This window comes from Heterocephalus glaber, unplaced genomic scaffold (assembly GCF_053883595.1).
Source record: "Heterocephalus glaber isolate CG9 unplaced genomic scaffold, H.glaber_assembly_v1.0 deba00001442, whole genome shotgun sequence".
Lineage (NCBI taxonomy): Eukaryota > Metazoa > Chordata > Mammalia > Rodentia > Bathyergidae > Heterocephalus > Heterocephalus glaber.
The window spans coordinates 56,016,772-56,029,890 of record NW_028258296.1 but is presented as its reverse complement, the minus strand read 5'-3'; the positions used below and the strand labels follow the sequence as shown (position 1 = coordinate 56,029,890).

General features: G+C 43.8%; 2 non-coding genes across 2 annotated transcripts; one reads left to right on the top strand and one right to left on the bottom strand.

Moving 5' to 3' along the window:
* Nucleotides 1–5,760: 5,760 nt before the first annotated feature.
* Nucleotides 5,761–5,924, bottom strand: LOC147827768 (U1 spliceosomal RNA). The gene has a single exon (XR_015452147.1). It is a non-coding gene; the product is annotated as a U1 spliceosomal RNA (small nuclear RNA).
* A 4,082-nt stretch (nt 5,925–10,006) lies between these two features.
* On the top strand, nt 10,007–10,170 carry LOC147827767 (U1 spliceosomal RNA). The gene has a single exon (XR_015452139.1). It is a non-coding gene; the product is annotated as a U1 spliceosomal RNA (small nuclear RNA).
* Nucleotides 10,171–13,119: the final 2,949 nt, after the last annotated feature.

Sequence of the window (13,119 nt, the reverse complement as noted above, 5' to 3'; positions counted from 1 at the left end):
TAATAGTTATAGAAACAGTGCTTTTACCAATGTGACCTCTCCCCAAAACAGAGAACCATATAGTAGTCCCAGACCACATGTGTCTTATATTCCAAAGTGTTTTAAACAACTTTTGGGAGTTTGGATACATTTTCTCACAGAAACAACAGTAATTGGGTTCCCTATGCACGCTACCACTGAAAGCTCATATTGGAACCTAATCCACTTAACTATGGATGTACTTAACTTACAATATGGTTGATAATTATTCATCATAGACCCTGACCAATATTTAATAACATCACTCTAAGGAGATTGTGTGCAGCAGCTAAACTCAAACATGGGGGTGTCTGCCTGTGTTGTGTACCTCCGTCCCTAGGTGTAGGAAATAGAAGAAAAGATTCAGCAGAGGGGAACAGGAAGTAACAAATATACAATTAGAAAACTGCTTATATCTATTATGAAAGTATATTTGGGTTTTGTTGTTGCGAATGTGAAGGCAAAAACTTCTATGTTAATTTATTTTCCATATCTTGACCTTATTTATGATCTGCTAAAGTGGTGATTTACCCATATATATGTGTGTGTGTATATATATATATGTGTGTGTGTATATATATCTATATATTCCATTTAAAACTAATTTATAAACTATGAAATTGTGGGAAGATTTGAAATCTTTTAGAAGTTTGTTGGAATATTTTCACCATTAAAGACAGACTTCTGACTTAGATACTGATTTTAATGCTAGTATCTGCTCTAAATATTTATGATAAAAATGCATTCTTTTTTTAAAGAGCTTGATGAGATTTGTGATAAGCAATATTACTCAGTAGTCTGAATCCCTCTCCTTGGTCAATCCTCCACAAACTTCAGTTGGGTGGCTCCCTAACTGAACATAAACAGTAGTCTCTTCTAGAAGTCATGTTCTCAGCCTTACGATAGTTAACTTAGGCCTTAGCAGTAAAGAGCCTTCCTTCTTAAAAAGTAGACTAAATTTTCACAGAAATGGGGTTAAGTTGGGGGTACTATAATACCAAATTCTTAATCATGAGCATTTTCTTCACAGTGTACCTGAGGCAAATCATGCAGCTGAGTTGGTTTGGCCTGGCCCCTCAAGAGAAAAGCATGTCACCATATTTGAATGAGGGGTACTGTGCTTTGAATGGATACTATCACTCTTTTCTCCATGAACAGCGCAGATTGCTGAGTGGCAGTTTGAACAGATTCCCTGGTGCTCCCTCTGCTCTTTCCATCACTACAGCAAGTAAAAGAACCATATTGAGGAACTGGGAGTCTGAGAAAATGAGTTGTGCTCAATACCAACCTCCCTGTGAGGAAAACCATTCCATATGCAGCTATTTTGGTACCTTTTCCACATGCACTCTGAATCAGGGTTTTGCTATTAGAAATCCTTCGGAATCAGCAAAAGCTGGGATGACTCAGTCACCTTGATTTGCAAATTGAAAGAACAAACCTAGGTTATCAGTTTTCGCTGTAAAGGAGCAGTTCATCTCTTCACAGTGTAGTTATTGAACTGGTTCTGACACCTCTTTAGAGAGAAAAATTTCAAAAGTAAAAGTTAATTTTAGGGAAAGGTAGACAGTTCTTTCTCAATTTTTCTAAAAATTTATATAATACGGAGTAACAAAGCTACTAAACTGCTTTGTATTCTATTAAGAAATAGCTCCTCAAAATGTAGTCATGTTTCACAGAAGTTGGACTATGTCAAAGCTTTTTTTTTTTTTTTTGGTCCCGGGGATCGAACTCTGGACCTGGCACTTGTGAGGCAGATGCTGGAACCACTGAGCTAAATATCTGGCCCTATGTCAAAGCTTTTTAAAGTGTACTCCCAGTTATTCTCTGTATGGAAAAGGAACATTGTGTTACTTAATGAATTTATTTATACAGAGCATTTGTTAACAACTTTTAATTTCAGCCACCCACACTGTTCTGAGGTAGCAATAGCACATGGGAAGATGAACTCTCCCTGTTTGTTTATGCTTTTTTCTCTGGCTGTATCTGATGACAGTATAAATGTTAATAAAGTTTTATGTTCTTTTTGAAAAAAAATAGTGGTATCTACATAGTCATCTGGCAAGGATGTGTGATGTGGTAACAAGACTACGGGCAAGGCAGTTGTCACTTACAGGGTGTTTGAGGAAAGTGGAGCAATGTAAAGGGCAGCAGTTCGGTATGAAAGCTACCTGCTGGAAGCACATGAAAATCCACTTTTACAACTTTAGGAGGAGGTTGAAAGTGAGTCATCAGGTGATTCAGCTACCGATGATGACTTGGATCATGTAAGCCAAAGAAGCTGTGATATTGAGACAGAGCAAGATATGACAGATAGAGAAGTACAGAATGAGGAAGAAAGCAGTAATGTAAATAAATATTTGATTAGTCAAAATGAGATAGGACAGTAGGCCATGGGAAAGCTGGCTGGGGAAAAAGGCCTGACCTATTAATTACAAGATTCTGGACACATGCACAGAACAGTTCCCAAAGGCCCTGTACATGTACTTCTGAGAACTCAAGCAGGTTTTCAGTAGGAGGCCTAGACCTACCTGACATCAGCCTGAGGCATAGGATTCCAGCACTGCCTCTCAGGACCCATATGTAGTTCTTAGGTATTTCCTCAAGATTTGGACAGCATAAAGGAGTCAGATGCCAAAAGGAGCTTGCTAGTGTGACTTTCCATGATAGCCAATGCTACGTTTCCCAGACACAGTATGTACTTTTATTTTTGCTTTTACCCTTTTTCTCTTTACTTGGCCCAAGCCTTTGCAGAGCCAGTTTCTCCCCTACTCTTCACCTTTACTTTCTCAAATAAACTTGACCACTGGTTTTTGCTCCTTTTGTTCAATCTTTTGTTTGAGATGAGAAGAACCTGGAATCTAACGCCAGAGGGAGAGATGAGCAAACCAGAAGCTAATAAAGTTTAATTGCCGAGCTACTTTTAGAAGTAGGCTACCCAATAACAAAAATGCTACAAAAGTCATTATACTTGACTGATCCAACATTAGAAGTAGGTGAGAAAATGTTATTAGGTTTTTGCCAGGGGTGAAACTTATTGGACAGAAAGCCAGCACTGCAATTCAGTGTTGGAAATTGTAACAGACAATATGCTACAAGATGTTTTGAAGTACACTAATGATGAAATACAAGTAAAATATTCTATATGCATCAATAGTAATACTGAAAAATATATTTATCATGACACCTATCTGAACTAAAAACCTTCAGAGTAAGACTTTATCATTCTAATCATCAGAATCTAAAGGATTGATGGAGAAGTGACTGAGATTTTTAGAACAATAATGACACTCCGTCAAAATTGCCTACATTTTTCACAACAAAATGACCCACCAAGAAAAAAGAAGAAAATCTGACAATTTGGAGGCTGTTCACTCATATTTTGAAAGCTTTGTTTCAAATTGTCAAGCAATTTATACATCATCCAAATACATAACAATAGAAGAACAATTTGCATCATTTCATGATTGTTGAACTTTCAGCAATATGTGCCAAATAATCTTTTAAAATATGTTATAAAAAGATATGCCCTGGCATATATTGCAAGTATCAACATAAAAAAATAGGCCCTGGTAGATGCCAAGACATTTTATACCTTGAATTTAGAAATTTATCCTGGAACTCAGCCACCAGATCTTTATTCATGCAGTAATAAACCAGATGACATTGTGAACATACTGATTTCACTTATGTCAAAAAATAACCCAAATGGGCTGGGGATTTAGCTCAGTGGTTTCGCCGCCTGCTGCACAAGGGCAAGGACCAGAGTTTGATCCCCGGTACCAATAAAAAAAAAAAAAAAAAACAAATAGGGGCCAGAGACATAGCTCAGTGGTGCCTTGCCTGCCTGGCAAGTGCAAGGTCCTGAGTTCAATTCCCAGTACTGAAGAAAAAAAAATAATAACCCGAAAGTCGTATTTGACAATTGATTCACTGGTTATCCATTGATGTTACATTTGCTAAAAGAACACCAGTTGACTAGCACAGAAACTATTGCAAAAACAAAACAGAGATTCCTGAAAAAGTGCTGCAAGTTCACAAAATAGTGAAATGTATAATACAATCTTTCAATTGCAGAAAGACATAACATTGGCCTCCTATATGGTAAAGAAAAACAAAGTAGTATTGATACTGTCAATATTACACCATGATGATAAAATTGATAGTGAAGCTGGAAGTGGTAGTGCATGCCTGTAATCCCAGCACTCAGGAGGCTGAGGCAGGAGGATCCTGTGAGTTCAAGGTCAGCCTGGACTGCACAGCAAGTCTCCAAAAAACAAACAAAACAAAACAAAAAAGATTGATACTGTATTCTCACTATGAAGCCAGAAAAGGGCACATTTTACAACAAAATGAAAGGCAAAGTAGACGTTGTTGACAAGTTACACAGCAGCTACATCACCCAAAACACAAAGCGTTGGCCAGTGGTTGTGTTTTACTCCATCCTAAATGTGTCAGGCATAAATAATATCACAGTTTACAAAGAAAATAAAAGCACAAAATACCGAGAAATTTTCTTACAGGATTTGGACTGGAATTGATAAATGATCAATTATAACAGAGGAAGAGTATGTATCTGTCCAAAGAACTCCCCCAAAAATTCTGGAGCAGACTGGCGAACATCACAAGACCCTTCTAAGAAGACAGGAAGACCAGCAAGATTTCAAATGTTTCCTACCAAAAAAGACAGGAAAACAAAACACGTGCTATCAGTGTAAATTACACTTGTATATGGAACCTGCTGTTTTCATGTGTGAAAACTGTCTCAGGTGTGATAATTCAAGTAGAGATACTTTTGTGGTAGAGTTTTATTTGAATTGTCATTGTAATTCACATGGGAATTACTTTGTTATTTTTTAATTTAGTAAGCAAACAGTTGGTGTAGAAAATGTTGATATTAAGGCCGGGGACTTAGTTCAGTGGTTCTGCTGCCTGCCTCACAAGCACAAGGTCCCGAATTCCATCCCCAGTACCAAAAAAAAAAAAAGGTAATGTTTACTCTAAACATTCATTACACATTTGATGTTTTATTTTATTGATAGTTCATTTTCCTGTTAAGTACACATTGTATAACAGGAACCTTCTGAGAAAACAGGAAGAAAAGTGATGAGATATGATCTGTCAAAAATGAGAGAGCAAAACTCAGATGTTGTCGGGGTGAGCCAGACTTATGAATGGAACATGCTGCGGTCATGAGTGATGACAGCCTTACGTGTGATAATTGAAGCAAAGATTATTTCTGTTGTTTGTATTTTCATTATAGTTCCTACAGGCATTTATTTCCGCTACTGTATTTTAGATTTTGTAAACAGTTGATGTTGAAAATGTTGATGTTCCCCCTAAACACTCATTACACATTAAAAACATAATACTTATTGATATCTTATTTTTGTTAAGTACACATTAATAAAATTAATACATCAAGACTACTCCTAAAAAGTACCGTTACACACTCTCCACGAGGTGGCTTTCAAAAAAACTCCCTGTGACACCACTCCTAACGACGTAACCGAACAAAAAATTAGAGTAATCTACGTCACTCTATAACAGCAAAACACAGTTTATCCGTGGCACGAAAACGTGACACAAGATACAAAAAAAACCCTATGGTTCGAAGCACAAAAATGTAACACAAAGTACAAAAAAAAACCTATGACCCAAACAAAAAAAGAAACAACAAAACACTCATAAGTTATTCTCCAACCCCTCATCTTTTCAGCAATCTGTTATTAACCGACAAATCGCCAGGGGAGAGCGCGAACGCAGTCCCCCACTACCACAAATTATGCAGTCGAGTTTCCCACATTTGGGGAAATCGCAGGGGTCAGCACATCCGGAGTGCAATGGATAAGCCTCGCCCTGGGAAAACCACCTTCGTGATCATGGTATCTCCCCTGCCAGGTAAGTATGAGGCTTGGTCTCGCCGCCCCAACGGAGCCATCCACTCTCCCCACTTTTCACTCACGGTCACTTGCCTGCGCGCACTCTCGGAACCTCCTAGCTCGTCCACGCAGCAGAGGCATTCGCCCACCACCAGCTGTCTCATGCTCCCTCTCCCGAACGGGAAAGCCATCGCGTTTCAACACCAGGGACCCAACCAGCAGCCCCTGCGCTGCCTCATCTGCATGGGCGACTCCCTCCCGTGACGTCCACAAGCGCCCTTCCCTCCGGCCGACGCCCCGCCCCACGTCGGCTCCTCCCTCCCCCACCCCGTCCACCCCGCCCACCCGCGAGCCGCAGACGCAGACGGCGGGTCGGAGGGGGCGGTGACGCCCCCTTCTGCCCCTTCCCTCGCACCCACGCCCCGGGGGCCGGGGCTCCCCGCCTGGCTCGTCGCCTGGCTCCCCGAGCTGCGCAGGTTCCCACCCTGTGTGTCTGGTCTGGGCCGCCTGCTGAGGCTTGTGTACCCTTCTTGAAAGAATGGCTTTTAATGCGTAGAGTGGAGCATTTATGATTACAAAGGAAGCTGGTTCCTTTCAAATCCGGTCACGTGTGGGATGTAGCGTTCCGGTTACAATGTGACGCTGTCCAGGATCCAAAAGAAAAACGAGACGTATTGGGGAAACTGGAGACTGTGCTCTGGTGACTGCCACTTGCTGGTGTTTTGGAGACAGCCAATCAAATACCATGAGTCTTGTAGGGTTACTGTCTCCAAAAACAGCTGGAAAAGTCCCTCGTACAAGCGTACATTAATTACCCCATAGTTGGTAAGAGATGATACTGTTCTAGCCTAGTTGCCAATGATCCCTCTCAGGTTTTAACTCCAATAAAACCTGTGCTGGGCTGTGGAGCTCAGTTCCTTTTTCCTAGCATGAAGTCCAGTTCAGGCCATTGGAGAACATGGCAATATATCGAAACTGAACACTAAAAGCTTCAAGATGACCCAGGTTCGCTGGATTCTGACAATGAGATCCACAGTTCAAGGAGGAGAGAAAAACTTTCCGGGGTGTCAGGCCGGTCTGAGAGGAAAAACCCGGAAACACCCTGCCCAGGTTTGCACCAGACACTCACTAAAAACACAAGGCAGGTTTTATTCTACACACTGCAGTAGGAAGGAAGGATTTCACCATAGAACTCAGCTGGACACTGTAAGGGTCAGGGGAAGTGGACATCGCTGGAGACCCCTGCAGTAGGTCCCACCCTCCTGTGAGCCACCACAGCACCGGTGAAAGATTACAGAATAGACAGAGCAAGACTTACAGTGGAGAAGCTGAGTCTTGGGTCCTGATCAGTGCTGCTGATGGCAGCAAAGACAAAAGCCCCCAAGCACTTCCAGTATTTATTGAATACAATCGTGAGAGGGAGTAGGGAGCTAGGGAGCTGTGAAGTCACCTAGTGAATTACTGCTGAACACCTGGCATGATGGCGCCAGGCAGGGCTGTCAGGGAGTCGGCACTGCTTATCTTGCTAGGACAGAAGAAACCAGTACCGGGACCAGGTGAAATTAGCAAGCAACTCACAAGCTCAGTGAGAAGCTATGATTCAGGGGAAAGGATTTTAATTGGGGTCACACTGACCTCAGCAGTACATAATTGACCTCAGCAGTACATAATTCATCCGGGCCCTGCCACTTCACAGACCAGGGCCTAGGCCTTGGCGACAGCCATCAGCAAAGGAGCAATACTAGCCCAACTCTGCTAGCTGATATGCCTGTTTGAGTCACACAGAGCTTTGATCTGACTCCTGATATAAAGCAATATATCGAGAAAAAAATATATATATATACATATCTGAATTAGGGAAGGCAAGAAGCACGTGCCACTCGTAGCCTGCTAGTACCGGGCAGGCGTATCTCCTACAGGACACCAAATACAGCACAGAGACCTAGTGATTTATAGCCAGGAGCCAAGATGAGGGAACCTACCAGATGGAAACTTACAAAGATGAACTTGTTTGGATGTCAAAGTGTTGCCATATATACTCAGCTCACAGTCTCACAATATTAGGCAATGAAGTCACCAACGAAAGGAGGAGGTTAGAAGAGTTTTATTGAAAACAAGAAGGCTAGCTTTTGGATTTCTGCCATCCTGCCTGTATGGGTGGCTCCTCAGGCTCTTTGTCAGGGGTAATTAATATACTAAAATCACAGTGTGGGTACAATGTGCAGCAAACTACAATCAACCTACAGGATTGTAAGTACAGTCGCTTAACTAATATTGATCAAATAGAGGGACAAATTTACCAAGGGTATATGGTGAGCATCATTCATTGTTAACTTTGGCTGATCTATAACTTCTAATCATAGAAAGAACAAAAGTGTTCCTGGAAAGGGATGGGAGTATGGGTCCAGATGTTCTGGTCATCTACCTATGTGGCTGATGCCTAGCTGGGCTCACTGGACCAAGTGGTGCTAATTACAGCATAATCTCCAACTTCTATTTATCTCTAGGAAGGCTTTCATGCCTGACTTTCATTAAAATCGCCTGCAGCCACAATTTGGAGCTGTCTTCCTTTTGCATTGACATTCTTCAGGGTCCAATCCCTCTCCGCCTGCCTATTAATTTCTATCAATTTAGCTGTCTACAATAAAAGTTAGGAGAGTCCTGATAACCTGATTAAGGATTACTGGAAAAACTAGGCTCAAAAGGACTCTGCCAAAAGTAGAAGACTAAGTAAACTCAGGGAAGGAGCCCTAAACTCTACCTTGAAAGTTTTTTGAATAAATGCTGACCAACTAAATGAGAACAGCCATTAGGCCAGAGACTGCTGTAGCAAAGGTGTCAGCAGTGGTAGCTAAATTTTGCCAAAGACTTGAAGCCCTAACACTACCCCTAACCTCTGCTGGGCAGCATATTATTGTGGGGTGGGGGGGCGGTGCGGGAGGGTACTGGTTTCTTCTGTCCTAGCAAGATAAGCAGTGTGTAGAATAAAACCTGCCTTGTGTTTTTAGTGAGTGTCTGGTGCAAACCTGGGCAGGGTGTTTCCGGGTTTTTCCTCTCAGACCGGCCTGACACCCCGGAAAGTTTTTCTCTCCTCCTTGAACTGTGGATCTCGTTGTCAGAATCCAGCGAACCTGGGTCATCTTGAAGCTTTTAGTGTTCAGTTTCGATATATTGCCATGTTCTCCAATGGCCTGAACTGGACTTCATGCTAGGAAAAAGGAACTGAGCTCCACAGCCCAGCACAGGTTTTATTGGAGTTAAAACCTGAGAGGGATCATTGGCAACTAGGCTAGAACAGTATCATCTCTTACCAACTATGGGGTAATTAATGTACGCTTGTACGAGGGACTTTTCCAGCTGTTTTTGGAGACAGTAACCCTACAAGACTCATGGTATTTGATTGGCTGTCTCCAAAACACCAGCAAGTGGCAGTCACCAGAGCACAGTCTCCAGTTTCCCCAATACGTCTCGTTTTTCTTTTGGATCCTGGACAGCGTCACATTGTAACCGGAACGCTACATCCCACACGTGACCGGATTTGAAAGGAACCAGCTTCCTTTGTAATCATAAATGCTCCACTCTACGCATTAAAAGCCATTCTTTCAAGAAGGGTACACAAGCCTCAGCAGGCGGCCCAGACCAGACACACAGGGTGGGAACCTGCGCAGCTCGGGGAGCCAGGCGACGAGCCAGGCGGGGAGCCCCGGCCCCCGGGGCGTGGGTGCGAGGGAAGGGGCAGAAGGGGGCGTCACCGCCCCCTCCGACCCGCCGTCTGCGTCTGCGGCTCGCGGGTGGGCGGGGTGGACGGGGTGGGGGAGGGAGGAGCCGACGTGGGGCGGGGCGTCGGCCGGAGGGAAGGGCGCTTGTGGACGTCACGGGAGGGAGTCGCCCATGCAGATGAGGCAGCGCAGGGGCTGCTGGTTGGGTCCCTGGTGTTGAAACGCGATGGCTTTCCCGTTCGGGAGAGGGAGCATGAGACAGCTGGTGGTGGGCGAATGCCTCTGCTGCGTGGACGAGCTAGGAGGTTCCGAGAGTGCGCGCAGGCAAGTGACCGTGAGTGAAAAGTGGGGAGAGTGGATGGCTCCGTTGGGGCGGCGAGACCAAGCCTCATACTTACCTGGCAGGGGAGATACCATGATCACGAAGGTGGTTTTCCCAGGGCGAGGCTTATCCATTGCACTCCGGATGTGCTGACCCCTGCGATTTCCCCAAATGTGGGAAACTCGACTGCATAATTTGTGGTAGTGGGGGACTGCGTTCGCGCTCTCCCCTGGCGATTTGTCAGTTAATAACAGACTGTTGCTGAGATGGTGATTGAATACGGGGACTGTTGTGTTACTGTAGTAACTCTTTATTTTGGTGAGTTCTAATTTTTCGTTAATGGTGGTTGAGTTTTTTGTTGGTCGACAGACTTGTTATTTTTTCTTTGCTTAAACTGATGTTTGTAACATTTTGTGTTTTTATTGAATTTTACAATTACGCTTTTTAACTTCACTTGTGATGCAGATTTTGAAGGTTTTTTTGAGAACGGTTTTTGTTCTGCAAAGATCTTCATGGAAGGATCTCTGAGCGTGGGGAAAGAGAAAGAACTTAATCTCCGTTGTTGCCCATGGTTTCGATGTCGTTTCTCCTTACTGCGTAAAACGTCCAGAAAGTGGCCATTTTTTTCATAGTGGAACAAAAGAACCGCGGGTTTCAGTATAGATTTTAAAATCCCGAGCAGCGAGCGTACCAGGTTCGCTTGCTGACAAAGGTAAATGGGTTTGAGAGAGTTTAAAGATAATTTTTAAAATACAATTTACAGAAAACCTGGGTTTCGTAGCGCACGTTTCTAATCTCAGCACTGGCAGCCCGAAGCAGTTAGAGGCATATTTGGGCTATGTAACGAGTATATCAAACAAAAACCAATGTAGAGAGAAACACTCAGAAATTTAAAATGCGTATCAAACTATTTCAGGTAATTTCCTCTAACAGTATTTTAAATTGCAAAATTGCTACATGTGATATGAGATGGAAAATGTAATACATTGTACTTTCCATTTTGATATTTAAATTGTCCTAAAAATTGAATATGAATGCTATTAAACCTTTTCCTGCTGTTTATGCTGCTTTTGAGAATGGAAGAAAGGATCCAGGCTGCAGCGAGTGAGATATTCTTTACAGGGTTTTGTGTGTAACCACCTGCAGGGTATATATTTTTCTTCGTAGTCCAAATTTGAAATCAAAACCGATCTGCTCATCTACCTAGCCACAGCTCAAAAACTGCTCAAAGGATTTCCCAAGATGAGGTTACAAATGGTAGCATTTTTTGAGACTGTGTGTCTATGTGGTTCAGGCTGGCCTCTAACTGACGGCGATCCTACTGTCTCAGCCTCCCAAGTGCTGGGATTATAGGCCTCTTTTACCACTCGCCCTCAAGTGGCAGTTCTTGCCATCTTGATGTTTTGCAAAGAGCCAAGGATGTGAGTTTTCCTATCAACCAAAACTATCCGAGTCTGGTGTCTCCCTTCAGAAGTTAAACACATGGCATTTACAAGGCTAGAAAGAGGTCATCCCGCCTGACGTGGACAACGCATCCTCCACCTGAAATCCAAGAATCAAGCTGCTTTTTTTTTAACCAAGTCGTGATTTCCTTTTTTTTTTCCTCCTCCTCCTCCTCCTCCTCCTCCTCCTCCTCCTCCTCCTCCTCCCCCCTCCCCCTCCCCCTCCCCCTCCCCCTCCCCCTCCCCCTCCCCCTCCCCCTCCCCCTCCCCCTCCCCCTCCCCCTCCCCCTCCCCCTCCTCCTCCTCCTCCTCCTCCTCCGCAGGGTCTCACTGTGTATTCACACTGCCCTGGAGCTAAGTAGCAGAGAGATCCTCCTGCCTCAGCCTCCCCAGTACTGGGATTACAGGCGTGTGCTACCACGCCCAGCTTTACAAGTCCCGTTTTCTACTTTTTTGGTTTTTGTTTTACTTTGTGTTTAAAACAGGGTCTGTTTGTAGTGCAGGCTGGCCTTGAACTCACTGTGTAGTCCAAGCAGTGATCCTCCTGCCTCAGCTTCCAGAGTGCTAGGATTACCATGTCCAAATCCGATTTCCACATTTCTTGATTTCCAGTTAAAGCATATTTGAAATCCCAAATGTTGTACAATAAGAGTATCTTCATCCGGTTCTCTTTAATGACGCGTCTGTTAGCTGTAACTGGCGCTTCCAATGTTTCTTCCTCCCACGCAGGAGTCCATCCGCGGAGAGGGGCCTCTGGCTGGTGAGGTCCACGTGGCCCTGCCCTCCCCGCTTGGGACAATTTCTTGGGCAGTTGTTTCTTTGCCCCGGGCCACCCTCGGGGAGGGGAACCCAGGCGAACCCCTCCCCCCTCCCCCCTCCCCCCACCCAGGGTCTCCACTTTCCATCTCCAGCCAGGCCAGCGCTTCTGGCTGGGACTTGTGCCCACTGCACTGCCCAGGCGCCATTCGCAAATTGTAATACTGCTTGGTGGCCTCCTCATCCCTCTTTCCCAACAAATGTAGCCATGTCAGTTCCGCCTTCAAAATCTCAGCAAATGTCTCCCGTGGCCTAAGCCAACTCAGAACCTTACAGCTATGAGATGTTGGGAAGTGCACCCCCATCTTCCACACTATGGACACATTACACATCAGCCTTAGGCCAGCTCCTATCCACTTGACGTCTCCCCTTTCCTCTTCCTTTTTTCTCTCTCTCACCTCTTCTTCCTCCTTTCTCCTCTTAAAACCATACTTTCAAATGAAGACAATAGCAATATCTTACTTTCAATGAAAATAGGGCAACCCTTTCCCTTTCCTCCAAAGAGGATGAAGTCCCTTATTTGTCTGATGCTCTTTTCTGCACTGAGTCGTTATTCCACATTTGATGTCTTGTAGGTTAAATAATGAAAGGAATAGTTACTATGAATACATGTTAGGGAAACAGAAGAAAAAAAATAAACATTAACCAGTATTATTCATAGCACAACAAGGAAGAAGTGCAACTATTACAGTCCTTTTTTTTTTTTTTTCCTGAGACAGGGTTTTGCTATGTAGCCCAGGCTGGCCTTGAACTCATGGCGATCCTTCTGTCGCTGGAGTGCTGGGATTGCAGGCATGTGCCACTAGGCCCAGCTTCAGTCCTCGTTTCTGTAGTTGTCACAGGCCATAGCTGTTATTTATATCTTCTTTATTACTGATCCCAAATGTCCTTTGTCCTCAGCAAGGAGCTCTTCCCTAGTAGTT